Consider the following 12540-nt stretch of genomic DNA (forward strand, 5'->3'; position numbering starts at 1 on the left):
TTCTTTCATCTGTCACGTGTTAGAAGTGTCATCAACCCTCCACATTCTTGCGGTGAATCCAGTGGGGGATCTCCCACTGTGTTCTTATATCGGATTCTCTTGAATTTCTTCGGACTTTATAGTAGGGGGCCATGCAGAGATAATCCACATATAATCTGGAGGCTGTCACATGGACATTTGCGTTCACACATGCACCACCTCTGGAGAAAGTGCAGAGAATCTCATGTCCGAAAGCAGCTAGACAGCCAATAACTGTACAGATCTTAGCTTTAAGCTAGCTTGCAATGCACATGCTATGTGTGTGTGCAACATGTGTGTGGCTGCATATTTTGATTGATTGTTTCCTATACATGCCCAGGTAATAATATTATGTTGAGGGGACCAAAATAGGTTTACACAGTCAAATTATAGGGACTTGTCTTTCTTATGTGGACAAAGAGCAAGTCTCTATAATGTAAACAATATAATGATAACTTGAAGACATGTTTTAAGGTTAAATGAATGTTAAGCTTAGGTCATCAATGTATAGTAATGTCAATGTTATATCCTCTGAAGTCATGGAAATGCTTGAAAATTTACCTGGGACAGTATGTTCTGATGTATAACTTTTACAGCTTAATAGTCAAGGTCAACAACAATATAGTATGAAAACACATGTTCAAACATATCCCCACACATAACAGAGAGGTAACTTAAAGCTTGTATTAGAAAAAGGATTCCCTACCAAATGTTATATGACAGGGAATGTAACTTCCTGATATAATATGTTCAGCTTGTGTGGATGTGTCTGTCTCAGTTTGAACCGCACCTGGTGAATTTATTCATATCATCACATGTATTTTGCTGTACACATCCCATAAGCTTTGTTTTTTCATTCAGTCTGACCACACTTTTGGTTCAGCCCAGAATGCTGTATTGGTGCTGATCAGTTTTCAAACCTGCTCAATAGCTAAGTGGCTATTTTGGCAGACAATATTTAGAAATTTGGATCTAAATTAGTGACTAGGGTTTGCTCCTGATTCAGATGTTAAATGGAAACGTTTCCTGACCCTCTTGTTATTCCACATTTAAACAGATACTATTAAAATTAAAATACTGATATAAATTAGAGCCAATCAACTACTTCACAAAACAACATGCTTTGAATCACCCTTGCTGTTAAACTAGTCCAGGTCTGACTGGTGTAACTACAGTTATATGCATTTACAATTCTTCAATGTCACAAAGACACTTTTAGCCAAATAACACCAAGTTCTAAAGGTATTTTAAAAACAAATTTAAGGGGTTTCCCCCTGATGAATAGGTACATATATCACTGTGCAGTTGTGGAGGTGAGTGCCTCCTGGACTTTGTGGATGTGTGCAGAGGAGGGAGCTGCTGCAGTCCAGTAGTCCGGGACAGTGGTTAGGAATGTCCCTTTTCACTTGCCCAGCAGTGAGTGTGAGTAATCCAATCTGTGTGCAAAGATCAATATAAAACCAGGGCAATGCATACAAAGAGAGAGAGAGAGTAGAGCATAAGTGAGGCAAACAACAGTTATTGTTTCCCTGACACCAGATGTGCATTAAAAAACATCTGTTTTAGAGTTCACTTGTTTACATTGGAATGTGTTCTACATTAAACTGCTGGCACCGCATTTCATTGCACATTTAGTCTTGGCCTCAACATCAGTGCAGTTCTTCAGTTACAAGCTTATTAAATGTTTACCTTTCAAACCTTTAAACCACCTCCGACCACAACCAGCTGTATTTTACTTCCAAGAAAGCTTTTTTTGGGGGGGGGATTATGAAGTGAAGCACTTGAAAACAATGTATTTGTGATGTGTTTTGCATGAATCCACCCATTACATAATTAGGGCTGATAACAATTTTTTTTTTATTGATTAATTGTGTTTCACAGGACAGTGAGGTATTAGATTAGATTCAACTTTATTGTCATTGCACAGTACAAGTACATATACAACGAAATGCGGTTTAGCATCTAACCAGAAGTGCAAAAAAATGGCAGTTAAAGTGCAGAGATGGAATATAATGGAAATATAAATGGAATATGAACAGTATTAATTTTATGTTGTAAAATTAACGATTTTATTTTATGCAAAGTAAATTGATTGTCTTGTCTAAATTCATCTTATCATTGAATGATTATGATCATTCTTGAACTGTGGGGAACCTTTTTCAGTTTTATGTGAATAACAATATTATTCTTCCCCAAACATGATTAGGACTCCACACCTGGGCTGTTTTAAAAATGCGTAACATCAACTCCCCGTCCTTGCACAAATAAACACAATAGAGGTGACATCCATTACTGGGTTCACAAAGAGGAGAACCACAGGGTCTGTGTTTTTCACCTCCCATGTTGACTTCAAAGACCATACCTGGATAGTCATCTGTTTGGACTCAAAACAAAGCATTTTGGAAACACAAGCAGGGGTGGGCCTTGAAGCATTTGCTTGACTTCTGCTGGGAGATAAACTGAAAACACAGTGGTGAGGGGTGGTCAGCGGGGCTAAGTAACAAAGAGGCATTAGAGAGCAGACTTGTGGCTGTTTGTGTGTTCTAATAAAGAACTGAGTGACCATAAGCTTAGGATATGTGCACAAATTGATCTGAGACTAAAGCATCTTTCAAACATGCACTGAATTCCAGAGATCCTTTCAGAGTTTCGCTGGTGATGTTTTTAACATGCAAGAGACGCAAAAAAACAAAAAAACAAAACGAATATCTCAGGATGAAAAAGCAGTGCAATATATGTATAAGACACTGACAAAGATATCAAGAGAGGTTGTGGTGATAAGAGCTGAAAGGCAGCAAGCATCTATGTTGGCTTATATTTTAATCAAGAAAAGTTTGATTGTTGACATGATATTCATGTCAAAATACACACAGCTTCATATGTCTAGGATGGACACATGCACAGACATATGCAATTGCTGCACACAAGAGAAGTCTCAGTTTAACTAGGCAGCACTTGAGGGTAAGCTAACACACTCTATAGCTGCTTTCAGACATGCACTGGACTCTACAGATCCTCCGTACTTTCTCCGGAGGAAGTGGATGTGTGAACGCAAATCAGTGAGAGGCTCCGTAGTTTCTACAGACTTTCCCACCTGGCGGACTAGTATTAAGTCCATAGAAATTCGGGAGAATTTAATGTGAGAACACAGCAGGGGATTCCCTGGTGTGTTCACTGCGAGCAAGTTGGGGGAGTTGATGCAAAAATAATCTCCTGCTACATTGTGGTTTGAAAGGCAGACTGCGGGCAAACTCTGTTGCCAATTCTTACCCACTGGTCCTGTCTGAAAACAGCTCCTGAGTGAGTTGAAAGCACACTTATCACCAATCTTATGACGTTTTAAGCCCTCTGAGATCTCCTTCAATGCAAATGTTGTGTTCAAAGAAACTCTCAGGATGTTCTGACTATGACCAACAACTTCTGGTATTCGATAAAACTCCTTGAGGTTTCTTGGTTTGATCAATTTGAGAAACTGTAAACTAAATAAACCACAGGCATTCCTGCCCCCACTGCAGTTTAAAACCAAGGCAACCCTGTGGTGTGATGTCATGCACAAACAAACTATTGACTTGAACAAAGTGTTGTCCCACCCTTTCCATAATCTGAAAGTTTTAAAATTTAAAATGTTTCAATTAAAATGTTATGCGTTTAACACCGTATTTAAATATTTTTTATCTTCAGGCATTTAGAAATGTAGTAGTAGGGGGAGACCTCACAATATTGTATTTTCAGAAATGTTGTGTGTTGACCTCAGGGTCACACTTTTCTCAAGCGAAAAAACCTTTGGCTCTGGAGAAACACAGAGGGGGGAAATGAGAGGAAGAGAAAGCAGGGAGGGCTCGATGATTATACACACACACATACAGGCACATACACAGACACACTCAGGCATGCTTTTTTATGGCCGTTAGAGGAGCAGTAAATAAAGTACTGTGTGCGTGAATGGAGGGGAAAGGACCAGCACCAGATGTCTGATTTCACAATGCAAGCACACGAACATGCACACAAACACACACACACAACAAAACCATATGGCTGTAGCTCAGGAGGTAAAAAAGGCTTGTCAACTAACAAGAAGCAGTTCGATCTCCATTACTGTATCTCAATGTGTCTTTAAGCAAGATACTGAACCCCAAATTGTTTTGGTGTATGTATGATGTGTGGAAGAGAAAAAGCTGGACATAGTGACACCGTATGAATGAATGGGTGAATGTCAGAATTGTACAGTAAAGCGCTATATAAAAACAGAGAATTTACCATTTACACACACACACACACATGTAAAGTGTACACATAATGTAACAGATATACAGAACACACACACACACACACACATAATGTAGACACATGTATGTGTGTAAGTATATATGTGTGTGTGTGTGAGCTGACAGTAATAAGCTCTGGTCCTGAACATAGCTCCCTCTCATTCAGACTCACGTCTGGGTGTGAATTATTCCATTAGCTGAGACATGTTTACTCCTGAGCCACTTCCCAGAACTTATCTAATTTATTCCCTGCCCTGCCACGCTCTCTGGCCAGAGCGAACTTGCACGAGTGAAGGCAGGGCATGAAACCAGAGCTTTGCACAAAACTGTGTCTGTGTTTGGCTCTGCCATGAAGGCCCCGACAGATGTCAAGGTATGTGTAAGCACATATTTCAAACGGTATTTGAAGGGTCTCAACAGTGGGAGAGAATGTGCACAGCTTAAGCATAGAAGTCCAATTCTCTTAGTTACAGTACTAATGATATCCTGGTACAGCATGATAAGTGCATGTTGCTAATAAATACCAGCTGCTGCAAGAGGACCTGTAAAAACCCATCCAAGGCTAGTTTCAGTCCAGGATTGAATGGAATCTGAGACTGCCAAATGTGAGGTGTTTCTCTATGCGAGCGAGCAAGGTATCTGCAGTCTTTTGTGAAGGTGAACAAGAAGATGAGGATCAGCTGCAAGTAAGGCCGAACTGAAGTCAATTCACAGATGTTTTCAGTCTTAGAGTTATAATATCACAGAATGACCTGTCATGGCTGTCTCCAGACCAGATGTTTTTAAAACCCTAACAATATAATGCAAGAAAATAATATTTATAAGCTTTTCTATGCCCCTATTTGGCCATCAGGCAACCTCTCTCACAGCTACATAGGTTTGATGTCGATGTGTTGATGACTTACTGGAAGTTTGACAAAAGAAAGTAATTTAATTCCTTTCTAGCCCAATTTAGTTTCAGATTGATTTTATGCAGTCTGTGTAAATGTTGCTCTCTGACTATTCCAAAAGATTTTAGTTGATAAATATATGAGTAGTCTCACTCACTTGAATCTTAATGAACAACAATGAGTGGTGCAACAAGTGCTTCTCTTTTCCCTCTTAGACTACATGTGTTCGGCCTTACCTTTTGGTGGGGTTTGCAGACACTACTCAGGGCTGAAACCGAAATGTTTAATTCAACCCATGTATTGAAGACAACACTGATACTGATTATTTCACGAAAGACTCACCTCATTATTCCTATATTTCAACACAATATGGTTATTGGGTACCAATTTTCCACCTGATCATGTTTACATGTATTGGGAGTAACACTATATGTAGAGAAATTTACACAATTGCCCAGAGAAAGCACACATTGATCTGACATGGGCAAAGCCAGAAGATCATTAACAGTTTAGTGAGTCACTGTACCTCACCTGTTAAATCACTGCAGGGATTAAGTCACAGTAAGTCAAGTCAGGTCAAGTCCTGAGTTCAGGCAAGTCAAGTCACCAAGTAAACCTGCCTCCGTTTGCTTGACCTGTGATAATGCTCCTGAGCTACTTCACAATTATTCTGTGTCATTAGTGAGTCCTCCTCGAACAGTTCTTCAATACACTGTCACTTTTTACAGTCTTTTGTGCAGAGTGCAATAGAAAGCTTTGTGCTAATTATCTTCATTTAAGTTATTGTTCCTCCATGATTAATCGGATTCTGTTTTTTATGGTCAATGTTTTTCACAACTTTCTTTAATACTGTACATAGTAAATGGTTTGTATTTGTATAGTGCTTTCTAGTCTTGGTTGACCACTCATGCAGATGGGGTAGACTGAACATGCCTATCGGCTATTCCAGAGGTCTGTTCACCATCTGATACAATCATCAGACCCAAGTTCACAACTTTTCAAATAAAAGCTCTCGAGGCCCATCTCTGGTTAATGTAAATATTTGCCTTGCATGGACCTGGCACATACCTCTTAAAATTTACAGCATGTCCTCTGTAATGTTTGGCTCGTATTTGAGTGATCCCTTGTGCGTTTACATGTGAAGAAACATACTTTGACAAAAGTGTGGAAAGGGAATGTTGTGACTTTGGCTGTCTGCTGCTCCATCGCTGTCTTTTTCAACATTTATAATAGTGCTCTTGTCACAACCTGCCATGCCTTGTTTTGATCCTGTCTCTGTTCTTTCCTTTCAGATCCAGTCTCTCCCACAAGCCTCTGATTACCTTTCCCTTCACCTGAGTCCCCACACAATCAGCTGCTTCCCATTCCCTCATTAGTTCCTCTGTGAATTTATACCGGTTCAGTTGCATTCACTTTCCAGCAGATTGTCTAGTGTTTGTCTGCCTAGCTTCCCAAAATTATGTTCCTGTGATTCTTGCCTGCCTGTTACTGACCTGTTGACTATCATATCGGATATGGGATTCCCTTTCAGCCAGCCCATTCAGATTTGATGGCTTTTCGAACTGATATTCTTGTTTTGACCCCTGGCCTGTCTTATTGATCTGCAGTTAAATAAACCACTTTTACTGCACTTGAGTTTGTCTTCTGTTGTGCTTTTGGGTTTAATTCTGCCTCCAGTTCTCACATTCCTTATCATAACCAGGTGCTGTGAGTGTGTGGACATAACCATAACAACATATTGGTTGCTAAAAGGAAGCTAGTGAGAAATACCAATTTACAACGTTGTCATTTTCTGAGGAAATTACATGAATATATGAATGACTTTGCAGATACTGTTTTCTCATTATGTTTAATCAATCAATCAATCAATTTATTTGTATAGCCCATATTCACAAATCACTATTTGTCTCATGTTGATGAGAGAGGCAATTTTTTCATTAATATAACGAAAAGTTTCAACAGATTCAGAATTTTGTGAGACAGTGAAATTGTCTCAGTTCGGTGTACACAAATTATACAAATAATCAATCAACAGTCTGTCTGACCTTTCAACTTGTTGTGAGGACATCTGAAAAAGCCTAAATACAGTAAAGTAAAAATACAAACATTTTTATTGTGATGTCAGTTATTCTGTTTTGAACCAAGAGAGGCTTTTAAATTTTGTGATATAAAAATATCCAGTGTCTGTCATAAAAAGGATGGCCTTATTAATAATGCATGATTGTTGTACCCTGCAGGGTTGTCTTAGTGTGTGACACATGTCTGAGCGAGAGACTGGCCATCTGGCTCTGTGCACGACAGAAGATAAGGCCCTGATGGCCATGCGTGGTGTAACCGTAATTAATTCATAAATGACTCAGCCATAACGGGGGGTTAGGAGGGGGTTACATGGCCAATGCATGTCGACCATATTTGATCCACATAATGTGGGTGGGGAACGAAGTGCTATATGGGACAGATATGTATACAGTCCACAGAGTGAGGATCAGGGATATCAGCGGCCAGATGGGGAGGTGTGCGCCTCAGGGAGCTTCTATTGTATTACTCTGAATGAGGTTGTAATGGGTCTGCTCTCTGCTGAGAGGATTGACAGGAATGTGTTCAATGAATAGTGCCCTCTTCTCTGAAGAGTTCAGATGTAGGTTTGTGTTTATAGGATAGTGCAGAGGAACATTCTCCTTTGTAAGGATTTTCATGCAGTAACTAATTTAGTTTTTGTTTATTGTAGGGGCGACAGAAAAAGTGGTATACACAGTATTGACATATTAGCTATCAAATACAAATTTAAAGGATCAGTGAAGTGGTGGAAATAGAAAGTAAATTCAATATCAGCAACGATGTGGGAAATATCAGTTGCTAAATGCTCCACTATAACTTATATTATAAGGCACACTTTAAAAGTTGGGTTCCCCAGGTTCTATTCTTGGCCCTGCGGTGTGTCAGATTATACAAATTATGAACATAATGTTGTAAATTTTTCCTTGCCTTGATGACTATAATTACATAACACGAACTATGACAAGGCCCAAGAATCATGTAGCTCCAATACAAGAAAAATATGTCAAGATTCTAGATAACGTTCACTCTCTACAATATCTGTTGTAATCTAAAACAAGGGAGCTTTAATTTCCTTTTAAAATATAAACAAGGAAAATAAAATAGATAGCAAAGAACGCACTCATACACATGCACACACATTCTGCTTTGACATCCCATCTCTTAACATGTCAGTAACCACTGTATTGACCTGCTTGTATTGTTTCGTCAATTTCTTGTCTCTTGCCTTGAAAAAAAAAACAGAATACAAATTAAGAAAGCCCATAACCACTAGGTAATGAACTCTGCTCCAATAAAGTCTAAAAAAAGTTTTCTCTTGATGGATGTTAAGAAAAAAATTTAAAATAAATTTAACATCTCCTAATCTTGGGTCCATTTGCTTCCAATTGCAAAATCATAATTTCATGTTATGAAAAAAATTGACTATAAAGTCTTCATTGCTGATAAACCAAATAGGATGAATACACTGTTTTCTAAATTCACTCTGCACCATAGACAAATAAAAAAGTTACATATGAGAATATTGTAGGTCTGTTTTAGGATGACTCACTAATGATTAAGGAATTCTTAAGTAGCTCCAGGAGCATTACCAAAGACCAAACATGCAGTCCATTTCAAGCAGGCAGGTTTAGAACGGACACTGCACTAATTGTACAGTATAAATTCTTCTTACCACAAACATTCATTTTATGATCTGTATTTTTAAAGACTATAAAATGGTCTATATTTATATCGTGCTTTTCTAGTCTTGATGACAACTCAAAGCACTCTACAGTACAGTTTTAAGGGCTTGTTGACCTCATTTTAACTTTGGATTGTATCAAATAATTTAACTCAAAGTGTGAGGTGGATATATTCAATTTTATTTGTATAGTGCCAAATCATATTTTTCCACTTTATAAAACATGATTTATAATGTGAGACATCATGCATTGGGTTATCTGGGACAGTCATTTAAGTTCTCTAAATTGGGGAAAAATGCATTTAGTGACTTCCTGAAGTAAAAAAAAAGGTAATAAACTAAAAAGATAAGAGTTAATGGCAAATATAGTCTGTCCCTGTCTGTTTAAACTGATTGTCTCATTAGCTAAATAGCACATACACAGTAAGCTCTATGGGACAGAGATGATCAAAACAGCACAGAAGAGTCTGTCCTGTGGTGTGCAATGTAGAGAAGACGGCTGATAGATGATGATGGTCTCTCATCTGACTGTTTGTTCCCTGAGTAGCCTCAATAGAATGGTGATAACCAAATTAATAATTTGTTATTGTTGTTTTTTGCTGCTGGTGATTGAATTTGAATAAAAAAAAAGAAAGAAGGGAAACAGAAGTCTCTGAAGCTTTACTTGATTTATTTCTGTTGAGTGGCCATTATTGGGATTTACTACACTAATTTAGCAAGTAAAGCTGTAAGTGGCCATAATTCCCTGTAGTATTTTATTGCTTTGCAATTACTCCATTATTATTTTGACATGGATTATGTAGAGAGACAAAGGGAAGGTAAGGGAGATATGGGGGATGTAACTTATTAAAAGTCGAGAGCGCAATGCAAATCTGCGCTGCTGTGGTCAGCTACCCTCGCAATATCATTATGTACTTTATATCACTGTTCTTACATGACCAAGTGGTTATTTCATGAGACTATCAAAGAAGTGCTATAAGTACGATTTATGTGTAGGATGTGTTATCCAACCAGGTGAAGCCAGTTCAAACTGAACTCTTGAACTTTATATTCACCTCCTATACAAAAGTGCATCACATCATCAGGACACCTGATTAAATCAAGGCATAGAATTCTTCACTTATTATAAATGCTCTGTATTCAAATAGCCCTTTTATTGTCTTGATGACCACTCAAAGCAGTTTCCATTACGTGTTTTGCCATTTACCCATTTACACACACAGTCAGTGCATATGTTTGCAGCACTTTCTCTATGAGTAGGGGCAATTTTGGGGCTCAGTATCTTTCACAAGCACACTCCGGCATGCAGAATGGGGGAGACTAGAATCGAACTGCCGAAACTTCTGGTTAGAGGACGACCGCTCTACCAGCCTTTCACCATTCAAATTCCTCTTTGCAAAAAAACCCCCACTTTTTGTTGATTTAAAACGTATTATAGGCCTAATGTAGTTATAAAGGCATGCAGCATTCTTAAATGTTTGCTAATATTCATATTTGTTCTGACTTCACCTATTAAGAATTTCTTTATTATCCCAGCTGTGTTTTACATAATGTTATTTTCTTTTTGTATTTAGTTTATTCTGCAGCTTTCACTTATGGTTATCAACAGAGGCAGTTATAGAAAAAAAAAATCATAACTTTATTATTTTTAAAGAAACACTCTTGAACACCTGAAGCTAGTTGAAAAAACAGGGCAACAGTAAGAGAAACATGGTACATATACAAGGTTTATATGGCCCTTTTAGTCTTGTCAACCACTCACAGCACATTCACCAATTCACACACTTCATTCAGTGCTGCTATTTGCTGCACTTTTCTAACACAAATGATTTACAATGCTGCCACAGTCATCAGAGGCAATTTGGGCTTCAGTATCTTGCCCGAGGATACTTTGGAATGCAGACTAAAGGAGCCTGGGATTTAACAAATGACCATCTGGTAAGTGGACCCCGTCCTGAGCCACAACCTCTATTTTATACAGAGCTTACAAAAATGAGTATAGAGAAATAAAAACACATCCATCTTTTCTTCAAAACTTAAACTTTTTTTTCACTACTTCTTCGAAAAGAATGTAGAATGTACAACTTCCTACATCTTAAACTGATTTTCTACATATACAAGAGGAAAAGAGACGCATTAGAGGAAGAACCCCTCCATTTGTTCTGAGACAAATTGTATTTACCCTCCATTGTGTTCCTGCACTTACATCTGACATCTCCACAGTTGAACTTTGTCCACTGAAGGTTCATGTATTGTCCAGTAGACAAGGGTTAGGACTATTGACTTCATAAAACCTTGTATTCTCAAGAGGTTATCAGTGAGCCCACACATTGACTCAGCGTGTCAGTTCACACTAGCACGCAGACACAAACACACATACACACACTCACCTGGCTGCGGAGAGACATTGGATAAACAATAGCTTCTGTACTCAACGTGGGGACCTGGGAATAACTTGTTTGTTGTACTGAATGTTGGTTTGTGTGTTTCTTGTAACTTTATTAATGTTATGTTAATGTCCTGAAAGTGTTCTTAGTTTAGTTGTAATTGTTTTCTGCCTTTGCACATTACTCAGTACTCCACCACCTCCACCAGACACTAATCTCTCAGCTGTTATCTTTTCCTCATTCTGTACTGAAAATAAACCATCAGTAACAAATTCTCTGAAACACTTGAGCATCTTTCAGACATGCAGAGAATCTTGTGATACTGTCCCAGTGAGCCCAAGTGAGAATAAAGATGGACATTAATTGCGAGTGAGTTGGCATGTTTGGGATGTTTCTAATGGACCCAGAACTGAAAGAATCCCAACAAGAATACAAAAGTCTGAAAGAAAAAGAGGAGCCATATAACAATACGTGAGACCAACCAAGATGTAAACTTAGAAAGACAATAAGATTCAAGTGGTGATGTGGGCCTATGGGGGTGTTGATGAGCTTTAAACAAAAACATGTCTGCATGCCATGCCAGTTTCCAACTCTTTCACTCAGCTCTTTATGTTATTGCATGACTCCTGAAGGTATAATATGTAGCAGTCCTACAACGTGTATCTTTCTGTTTCCCAATGGGAATGGCCCATCACTTTTCCTTTTTACCCCTCGCAATAAGAATGAGGTATCAAAACTAATGACTGTAGTTGTCCTATCACATATGGAATGGACATTTTTCTCACCCATCTCCTTTAAGCCATATCTCCCACTATTGTGGCTTTGGGGCCTTTTCAATCTGGATAAGGTAAGAAATAAATGGTCAAACTACTTAAGGTAACTTCTTAAAACACCCCTTACTTAACATGCAAAACTTTTCAACTTTTGACTGGTATTGTTACATCCATTTGCATCAATGGCTATAGAGGGTGCAGGTTTCCGTCAGCAGCCTCTGATACAGTGAACCACAGCATCCTGCTATCTGTTCTCTCCAATATGAAAATCAAAGTAATTTGTTCATTTAAATCCTATCTCACAGAGTATTCCTTCAATGAGTCCTGACATGAACAGAAATCATTTTCCCATCCCCTACCACAGGTGCAACAAGACTCAGTGCTGAGCCCTGTTCTGTTTGGAATATACACCACCTACTTGGGTCCGCTAATCCACTTGCATGACGTCTCATTTCCCAACTAAACAGA

Source organism: Pleuronectes platessa, chromosome 11 (assembly GCF_947347685.1).
Source record: "Pleuronectes platessa chromosome 11, fPlePla1.1, whole genome shotgun sequence".
Taxonomy (NCBI): Eukaryota; Metazoa; Chordata; class Actinopteri; order Pleuronectiformes; family Pleuronectidae; genus Pleuronectes; species Pleuronectes platessa.